Here is a 10,624-nt window from a genome sequence, read left to right on the forward strand (position 1 = left end):
AAAAATAAAATAAAATCTCACTAAGTAGGACTTCCCTGGTGGCGCAGTGGATAAGACTCCACGCTCCCAATGCAGGGGGCCTGGGTTCGATCCTTGGTCAGGGAACTAGATCCCACATGCATGCCGCAACTAAGAGTTCACACGCCATAACTGAGGAATCCGCCTGCCGCAACTAAGACCCAGCACAACCAAATAAATAAATTAATTAAAAAAACAAAAAATCTCACTAAGTAACCCAAGGCTGGAGTCTCAGTTTATGTGGGCTGCATTTTCATTTCAAGGTGTAAATGTTCCACCATGCTCACAGTGATGGCAGAGACTTGCACGAGCAGTTAGACAGACAAAACTACATAAAACAAAGGTCCTTTCAAAAACATGTACCAGGGGGCTTCCCTGGTGGTGCAATGGTTGGGAATCTGCCTGCCAATGCAGGGGACATGGGTTTGAGTCCTGGTCCAGGAGGATCCCACATGCCGCAGGGCAACTAAGCCCGTGCGCACCCGTGTGCCATAACCACTGAGCCTGCACTGTAGAGCCCACGAGCCACAACTACTGAGCCTGTGTGCCACAACTACTGAAGCCTGCTCTCTAGAGCCCGTGAGCCACAACTACGGAGCCTGTGTGCCACAACTACTGAAGTCTGTGCGCCTAGAGCCCGAGCTCTGCAACAAGAGAAGCCACTGCAATGAGAAGCCCGTGCACCTCAATGAAGAGTAGCCCCCGCTTGCTGCAACTAGAGAAAGCCCGCACACAGCAACAAAGACCCAATGCAGCCAAAAAAAAACAAGTACCAATGACAGAAACTTAAAGATACAAACAAGGAGTCTTCAGGATGAAGGGGGATGGAAGTATAAGCGTGAGGACCAAAGGAGAGGTAAAGGGAGGAGGGACAGAAAAGACTGAAAGAGAGAAAGAGACAGAGATTGCTATTTCAACCTGCCCCCTGTCGGTGTCTATTCAGGCAACAATCTGTGCGCTTCCAGAAAGGGCCAGTGAAGGAGGGAGCACCCGGTCCACTGCCCACCAGGTGATCAAGCCTGGAAACCAGCCAGTTGTACGTCATCTGTGGGTCCCCAACCCACAGGTGGGACTCTCACCCACGTGTACACCAGTATATAGAAATCTGCTGCTTCAGCCCGTTCCCAACAGGACTTCTCTTGGAGGCAGGAAAATAAAGGCAAGAATATTGGGACGATCAGACTTCCAGATGCTACACGATATGAGGTTTGAACCTCTATCACTCACAAATCTCCAGTCGGGGAGAGCCCACTGGACCAAGGTGTGAGGTGAGCCTCTCCCACCTCTGCTTGTCACCTGTCAAGGTGAGCCATTGCCAGCCAGAGGGAGCAGGTCTCACAGGCTGAGAGGAGTGATGCTGTGGCTGCCTCATATCCACTTTCTTGGAAGGAAAGGACAGAAGTAAGAGAGGACAGAGAGAGAAGTAGAGAGATTTCAGGAGAGGGAAAGGGACAAAGAGGAAAGAGAAAGTGGTGAGGGAAAAAGAATGAGAGGGGAAAAACGTTGCCTGAATGAGGGTACTGAGGCCCTCAGGGGCCAGGAAGGCAGACTTAACCAAACGTGGTGACGCTGAAACAAGAGGTTCAGGCGGCCGCTTGTCACCACAGGGTAGCTGCGTTCAGTGGTTCCAGAGGTGCCCAGATCCTCTCCTGGGAAGGGGACAATAGTCTCTTCGTGGTGTCACCACAAATTATGTTACTGATCAGGGTTCTTGGCCCACAAAGTATGTTACCGATCAGGGTTCTTGGCCTCCTTAATCAATAGAAGTTGATCAGAGGCCAGACAAGAAATTCAGGCAAGGCTTTATTGGGGCTCCTGCCACAGCAGGGGGGGAGCGAGAACAAACAACAGGTTCCCTTACTTGCTCACTCTGAGGTGGGGCGAGCAGGTTTCTAATATGGGGTGAGGGTAGGGGTGTGACAAGGGGTCGGGCCAGAGGGGTGGCTTAGGAGGTTTGCCCATCCCTTTGGTGGTGTTGTGTGCAGGGGGCATGTGCAGTCCCCTGCTTTTGCTGTCAGCTCTTCAGAAGTGGCAGTTGGGCTTTTTGGTCTTTTGTATCTCGTTGTCCAGAATTTGCCCCAACTGTGCATGCATGCAGTTATTTTTAGTCCCTTATATTGATACTTCCTTTGTATTTTGTTGCTCGAGGAGATGTGTGTCCAGGTGCAAGCACTGCAGCACTGAGCAAAGGGGCCCAGGTCCCATATATATGTGTGTGTGTGTGTGGTGTGTGTGTATATATATATATATTCTTTTCCATTATGGTTTGTCACAGGATATTTCTTTTCCATTATGTTTTTTTTCATATTCTTTTCCATTATGGTTTGTCACAGGATATTGAATATAGTTCCCTGTGCTCTACAGTAGGACCTTGTTGTTTATCCATCCTGTATATAACAGTTTGCCTCTGCTAATCCCAAACTCCCAATTCTTCCTTCTCCTACCCACCCCACTTCAGCAACCACAAGTCTGTTCTTTATATCTGTGAGTGTCTTTTTGTTTTGTAGATATGTTGATTTGTATCATATTTTAGATTCCACATATAAGTGATATCGTATGGTATTTGTCTTTCTCTGACTTACTTCACTTAGTATGATAATCTCCAGGTCCATCCATGTTGCTGCAAATGGCATTATTTCATCCTTTTTTATGGCTGAGTAATATTCCATTGGGTATATGTACCACATCTTCTTTATCCATTCATCTGTCGATGGACATTTAGGTTGTTTCCATGTCTTGGCTATTGTAAATAGTGCTGCTATGAACATAGGGGTGCATGTTTTTCAAATTATAGTTTTCTCTGGATATATGCCCAGGAGTGGGATGGCTGGATCATATGGCAATTCTGTTTTTTGAGGAACCTCCATGCTGTTTTCCATAGTGGCTGCACCAATTTACATTCCTAGGGGTACTGCTGCACCTGTTCCAGGATAAGCTGCATGGCCGGGTCATTCATTATCTGCTGCACCTCAAGGCAGCCACGGCCCATCACTTCACATCTTCAGGCTGTCGTGTTGGTTGTACTGGGCCATGAGGTAGCATTGGTAACCATCTGCTGCTTCCTTTACAGTTGGAGTCCAGGTCTGATGCCTTCTGGTAGACATTTGTGGCCTTTGGGTAGTCTTTCGTCACTTCTAGGGCAGCTGCTTTCCATGTATAGCCCTTGATGAACGTTGGCTCTAGCCGGATACATTCCTCACAGTCCTTGAGTGCCATCTGAAACTCCAAGAGTTTGCTATAGCAGGAAGCTTGACTGCTGTACCATTTAGCATCTTTTGAGTTCTGTTTGATGGCTTCCATTTAATGCTTCCTGGCCTGGGGATAGTTCCTTTTCTGAAAACATGCATTGCCTTTGTTCTTCTCCTCTAAAGCCCACTCAGGGTTTATGTAGGCCAGTCACTCTTGCTCCTGCAGGATTTTCTCTTCCTGTTGGCATTTCTTGAGCACATCTGGGGTTCAGTGCTCTGCCAGAGACTTGTTGTAGAAATGGATGGCACCCTTGTACTTTTCTTTGAAATAGGCGTTGCCAATTTGAGCATAAGCTCTGGTAGTCTGTCGGTAGTCTTCTGGGCCAACTTCAATGGCCTTCTCAAAAAGCTCCCGGAATTCACTGTAGTTGCCCTTTTCAATGTACACGGCTGCTTGGTTGGTCACAAAAGTAATGTTGGTGGGGTCCAGGCCTGTGGCTCTGTCATAGAGCTTCAAGGTTGCGTCAGAATCTTTCTTCTTACAAGCATCATTCCCCAATTCTTTTCCTTTCAGTGCCTGCTTCTTACTCTCCTGAAGATCTTTTTCCATTGGCTCTGGCTTGGTCTCCTTTCTGGCAGGAGGTGGTGGTGGAGGTATTGTCCTGGGATCACGCTCCAACTTCTGGTACAGACTGGACATGTTGGAAGGGGTCATGACTTTCCTGTCTGCCGGCCACGCCTCCATATACTCTGTAAACACTCTTTGAGCTGAGGATTGTTTGCTTTGTGTTTTAAACCCTCCTCATACGTTCGCTTGGCTTCTTCAAATGGGTTTAAGAACTCAAGAGCTTCTGCTTTTCATGAATAGCCCTTGCCCCAGTCAGCCTTGAAGGCAAGAGTTTTGCAACCATCCTCTGAGAGTGTTTCTATTTTTTTTTTTTTTTTTTGCGGTACGCGGGCCTCTCCCTGCTGTGGCCTCTCCCGTTGTGGAGCACAGGCTCCAGACGCACAGGCTCAGCAGCCACGGCTCACGGGCCCAGCCGCTCTGCGGCATGTGGGATCTTCCCGGACCAGGGCACGAACCCGTGTCCCCTGCATCGGCAGGCGGACTCTCAACCACTGCACCACCAGGGAAGCCCTCTCCTCCTGTATCTTGCTCTAGGAATTCTTCACTATTGTGTTGACCCTCTGACAGCTTCAAGCAGATTTTTGTTTCTCTGCAGCCAGAGTTTTTGTTAAAGGTAAAAATTGCACTTTTTCCAATTTCTTCCTTGGTTAATGGGCAGTTCATACTGCCTACTCCTTCTTGAGACAGGAGCAAAAGCATGGAGTTGGAAATGAACCTGGAAAGGATGAGGGTTCCCACTTAGCCCAAGTGGAGGGTGCTTGCTGGGGAGACATGGAGAAGGGTGAAGAGAGGAAAATCATGAAGGGCTAAGAGCGCCTAAAAGACTGGGCTGCCTGAAAGAGATGCACGCCCCAAAGACGTCCACTGCCCCCACTGAGGGAGCCCCGCTCAGGTTGGCTGAGTTGGGGGCTGCTGAGTCAGAGAAGGGAGGCCGTGCAAAGTTTCTACCCAACACAGGTGTAAAGTCAGGGCTAGGACAGTAAAAAAAAAAAAAAACCCAGGAAACCCCAAATAACAGTGGTTTGAATAAGACAGACACTTATTTCTCTCTCACACAAAACAAGTTTGGAGGTGGTTAGTCCACGGTTGGTCAGGTGACTTTACAAGGATGTCTAGGACCTTCCTTTTTTGTTCCACCATCTTCCACTCACCGCCTCTACTTCATGGTCCAAGAGCTTGAGTTTCACATTTCAGTCGGAAAGAAGGAGAAGGACAAAGAGTAACACCTTTTCCTTTTGGGGACACTTACCCTACATCCCTCACGGCACTCATCCTATTGGCCAGAATGGGGTCACATGGTCACACCCACTACAAGGGAGGCTAGGAAATACAGTCTTTATTCTGGACCACCCCATGCCCAGCTAAGAATAAGGGATAATGGGGACTTCCCTAGTGGTCCAGTGGTTAAGACTCCACGCTCCCAATGCAGGGGGCACGGGTTCGATCCCTGGTCGGGGAACTGAGAAACTAAGATCCCACATGCTGCACGGCACAGCCAAAAAATAAATTAAAAAAAATAAGGGATTGTATTAGTAATGAAGAACGGGAGGAGGAATATTCAGGGACAACTAGTGGTCTCTGCTAGTGCCCTCCCCTTTCCTATCCTGTCCTCCCCCCTCTCCTCCAGGAAGCCTTCCCTGACATCTCCAGTACTTACAGGTGTAAAGTCACTCCCCCATACTCTTCTCTCTGTTCCTCCTGTGAGCCCCCTATTCTGTCCTGGTCAAGTGGCTGGAGCCCTTGGGCCATAATAGCAACACTTCTCTGAGGAGCAAGGTAACAGACGGGGTGGGGGGGGGCGGGAATAAGGTCTGGATCGGGCAGGCACATGACAAGGGGCACATGAGGAGTGTAAGCTGATCCCTCACCCCACCCCCACTCCTCCACCAGAGGGCTGGGAGCCCCGGAGAGAGAGCCAGGAAGGGGAGGCCCACCTTCGAAGCTGGCGAGGCCTTACCTCCGGAAGGTACATAGGCGAAGCTGAGCATCTGCCAGCCCCACCGCCGCTGTGTCTAGGCAAATGTCTGCCTGGTCAGCCCTGGGACCACCTGTCCTGTTCCTCCCTTTGGGGTCCCACCTTGCCCACTGCTGTCATGTTCTCCAGGACTCTTTGGGTCTCCACACACCCTCTCTTCTGGTGCTGGACTAGGGTCACAGGATGACCCCCAGTGCAGACCCTCCTCCTGCCCCAGGAAGCCACCACTCCCGATGATCACAGAGGGAGAGGGCTCCCCTCTGGACTCCGCTGTGTTAGGAATGGGGCATGGGGGCGGTGCAGAGCTCTTACGCAGAACAGTCAGACTATAATCGCGCTAGACTGTGGTCCTCTCAGGGCTGTGGAACTCAGGAGGAGGAGGGAGGCACTGGCACCGGCTGCAGTGCCAGGGAAGGGCCTGGTTGAGGGGCTTGAGCTGCTCCACAAGAAGAGGGATACTAACCAGCCCTTGGTACCAGATCCCCATCCTGCCCCAGACGCTGTGAATCTTCTAAAAGTTCTTGTATTGAAATCCTTGATCTCAAGCTAGAATTCCCACTCAATTTATTTCAGGTACGAGGAACAGTTTATTTCAGGTGTTGGGATGGACATCCTGTTGGAGCGCAAGGGAAGAGCAGCGAGACCCCAGGTCTAGCCCAGCTCAAGTGCAAATTCCAGTACCAGCCCTGTCATAGACTGAGCCCCATCCTTGTGCGTAACCTAAGCCCTGATCCTAGACGCAGGCTGAGCCCTGATCTCTAGCTCTTGATTGAACTTTCTCTGTAAAATTGTTCTTGATCAGCAGGGGTTTGAATGGGGAGAGTGAGCACGTGCTCATCTCCCACCACTGGAGCCTGAACCCAGAGCCCTTGCCCGGTGGTGTGCAGTGGTCTTCAGGCATGTTTCTGTCCGTCATCCCTCTCCTGTCCCTGGGAGCTCCTGCTTTGACCATCGCTGTGAAGCCGGCCTCAGAGCTGAGAGAATCTTCAGCCCTGCCCCCAGCTTTGGCCCCAGCCTCGCCTAGACTGGCCTGGCCTGGCCAGGAGGGGCGCTGAAGGGGCCGGGAGATGAGGACCCAGTGTCCTGGGGTGTGAGTGGCCTTTGCTCTTGGACTGGAGCCATCAGAAATCAAATCTTCCTGGCCCTGAGGGTGCCTGGGAAGGGGGCGGACCTGCCAGCCTGCGCAGAGGTTGGGGTTTCTGCAATCACTCCCTCCTTTGTGGAACACTGACATCTCTGGAGACAGAGGCTTCCTGGCATCACCAGGTAAGACCTGGGCATCCTGGGAGCACAGGCAAGGGAGATGGAATGGGGGTGCCAGAGTGGGTTGGCTGGCCTGGGAGATGGGGTCACAGGCCAGAGTTGGGGCGGGGGGGCCGCTTATGGAAGGGCAGGTGGGAGAATGGGGGCAATGGAACTAGGACTGGAGGTATAAGTTGTCAAAGACCAAAGCCTGCCCTAAGGAGGGCATCCACCTCACAACCTGGCCAGGCCTGGACTCTTAACCTCTTCACCCCGAAGGGGCTGGGGTGCAGACGGCAGCCTCTGGGTGTGCAGACACAGGAGTGCAGGTTTACAAAGCAGTTGAGCTGTGATTGAGCAGAGGGAAAGGGCTGGGCTGAGGGGTTTGCCTGATCCTGGGATGATATATGTGTTAGGGCTGGGTCGGACCGTGGGAGGATTTTTCCCTTAGAGGAAGGCGTGCCTCCAGGTAGGAGTTGCTGGGTGGTGGCAAGAGGCAGGCGAGGAGGGCACGAGTTTCCAGCCTGATTTCCTGCTGTGAAGGGTTCTAGGGATTATCTCCCCTTAAGGGGTTTCTGCGGTCTGCCTGTCATGAGTGACCTGGGACAGACAGGTCACTGACCCTCTCGGAGGTCACACACAGGCCAGGAGCCTGGTGGGAGAGGTTTGAAAGAGCTGAAAACTTCCTCGGGCTGCCGGGGGTGGGATTGGCGGGGGAGGGATGCAGAGCACGGTCTGAGCCCCAAGCCGGGCTGGCTCCCGTGAAGGCACCAGACCCCTGCCCTTCCTGCCCTCCACAGCTCAAAGCTTCTTAGGGCCGCCCTGGTCCTTCTCCTCCTGTGTCTGCAGGGGCAGGGGGAGGAAGGTGGGTGGCGGGCGGAAAGCAGGAATGACTGCAGCAACCAGGAGGAGGCTCTGGTTGAGACTCCGCACCGTTCTGGGTCTGCCCAGAATGCCAGGTCTGCGGGGATACCAGGGAAGGACCCCTCAACCTAAAGTCCACCCATCTCCACACCCAACATCCCCAGTCCAGGTCTCTGGCCAGGATTCCACAGGGGCCCAGTGGGGGCGGGCAAGATGGGGACTGTTCTCTGATCTGCCCTCCTCCAGACTCCCCTCCTAGCCTAAGGTGGTGGGAGCAGGGACCAAAGTGCCTCAGGAGCTGGGGCAGGGGATGGGGCATGGCTGTCAGTGTCACTGCCCTCCCCTAAGTCCCATTCTACCTGGACACCAGCAGAGCTCCCACCACGGTTAGCACCTCTGCCATCATCACAGCTCTACCGTGACTGCCACTGTCGCCATAGCCACCCCACCCCACCGTCAGCACCACTAACACCCCCACCCGCGCCCGGATCATCTGCACCACTGAGACCCTCACCACGTCCACGAAGAGCACCCACCTCACATTTGAAGACTGGACAGAACTTTTCATTCTTCTTCAATAGGTTTTCAGGCCTATAACCTCTCGGGCTGTGGGGCTGGCACGTTCAACAGAGTCTGCAGCCCAAAGGGAGAAGGACTTTGCTGGAGGGTCAGGCAGCAGCGGCTGGCAGCTGAGCTGCAGGGCAGAAGTGTGGAAAGGGGCCGGGCAGACGCAGCTCAGGGAGTGGCTGGAGGCTTCAGCTAACCAGAGCTCACAGCTGGGCAACCTTCCTTTTCTGAAGGGGGATCCGAGTGGAGCCTTCCCTCTGCCACCTTGCATCTGGTCCTGGAGGCTTGGCAGCCTGAGCCGGAGCCATCAGCATGAACGGGCAGTGGCTTCCAGCCGCTGGGCTTCTCCTGGCTGGTAAGTGAAGGTGCGGCCCCTGGGGGTGGGGGGCCTGTCCTAGACCCCGCCCGCTCACCTGGGGGACTTCCATGGCTCCCACATCAGGGCTGACCTTCCTTGTCTTCATGTCAGCCTGGCTTTGGTCAGCTCGGAGGATCCTGAGAGGGGGCCAGGATCCCCTGCTCAGTCCCCCACACTTGGGGCTCCATGAGGGCACTCAACGTCACCCACTTGGGGGAACCTGGCATGGGGCTGCCCCCAAGGGGCTCAGTGCACCCTTGTAGCCAGGTGTGGTATTACAGCTTTCAAAGATGGGTCCCCTCCCCATCCCCCCACCCCCCTTCAGCCCTCCAGAAGCATCCTGTGTTCTGGGAATGGAATAAGGTAATTGCCTTGTTTCCTTGCTGGAGGTTGAACAGCACTTCCCAGCATCCTCAAGCAGCCTGGGTCTCACCAGAAAAGACTCCTTTGAGGAGGGGTCCTGCCATGGGGTGGAGCTGGGATGGGAGAGAAGAGAGGGACCCTTGAGGTATGCCCCTTTACCCTCACTGTCCCCCTTTCTGGTGGCAGGGCAGAGTTCCAGTGTCTCTGGTGGGCTAGGGCCAGAGAAAGGAAGTTTCTCCAGAGGTAGCCCAGTGGTTTGGGGCAGAGCCGGGGCCAGGGTTTGGGTCTCCTCAGGCGCCCTAAAGGAGGGAGGAGGCAGGGAGGGCCGGCATCTAAGAGGCTGTGGGCCAATCCCACCCCCTAGCGGCTGGCAAAACGGGCCTCTCCTGTTTTGCAGCTGTCCCGGTGGTCTCGGCTTCCGCCCTGCCCCGTCTTCCTCCTCACAAAGACCTGGGTCCATCTCCCTTGGCTTCTGGCACATCTGCTTTGCAGGGGGACAGCAAGAAGATAGTCCTCCCATCATTAAACGCCTTGGTGACAGTCCTCGCTGGAGTTTTTCCCGCAGCCAAGAGGCCAGGGGAGGCTCCTGGCAGGAAGGGAGGAGCCCTTTCTCCAGAGGCACCTGGGGACCAGCAGGCTCTTCTAGGCTCGCTCCTGGACTTGCCTCTCCACTCGGACCAGCCTGCCCCTTTGGGAACCACTGGGGTCTCAGGCAGGGCCACACCCAGACCAGCTCCATCAGCAGTGGCTGAGCCTGCAGCCCACAGGGCCCCTGAGTCCCAGCCAGTGTCCTACGTGGCTGGACCTGGAGAGGAGATCTTGGTCACCTAGTTCCACAGGCTGCCCCGCCGTGCCCAGCCCCACCAAGGCCAGCAACTTCAGCGCAGGGGCCGCCCCACTTCTGACATTGACTCCAAAGGCCCCAGAGAAGGCCATGTCCTCAGCACCCCAGGGCCCACTTGCATTTACATCGATCAGTAACATGTTGGCTGCCACAGAGCCTCTTCTCCCTGTAGCAACAGTGTGGTCAGGGCTGGACACGGCCTCCACAGCGCTCACAGCGGGCTCAGGCTCACCCAGAAGTGGTCTGGCGTCCAGTCTGGGCCCAGCACCCAGTGGTCCTTCAATGTTGCCATTGCCCTCAGCGGTACCCTCTTCACAGTCGTCATCAGCATCGCTGCCACTGTCGTCCCCACCCTCATCCCCGTCACCTGCACTAACCTCACCATCACCAGTCCTGGCCCCAGTTTCCCCCTTCACCACCGGAGCCAGAACCTCTCCGGAGATGCTTCTGCATCTGAGCTCCCACCTCCAACCTCAGGCCTTATCTTCAGTGTTTCCAGCGTCCCACCTGCCCTGCCACCTCTGGTGGTTACAGGGATGGCTGCTCTTCAGTGGACAGTCCAGCCTGGGCCGGTGGT

At 54.2% G+C, this 10,624-nt stretch overlaps 1 pseudogene; it reads right to left on the bottom strand.

The window, feature by feature from the left end:
- Positions 1–2,920: 2,920 nt before the first annotated feature.
- Positions 2,921–10,187, bottom strand: LOC132418799 (stress-induced-phosphoprotein 1 pseudogene; annotated as a pseudogene).
- Positions 10,188–10,624: the final 437 nt, after the last annotated feature.

This window comes from Delphinus delphis, chromosome 2 (genome assembly GCF_949987515.2).
Source record: "Delphinus delphis chromosome 2, mDelDel1.2, whole genome shotgun sequence".
Lineage (NCBI taxonomy): Eukaryota > Metazoa > Chordata > Mammalia > Artiodactyla > Delphinidae > Delphinus > Delphinus delphis.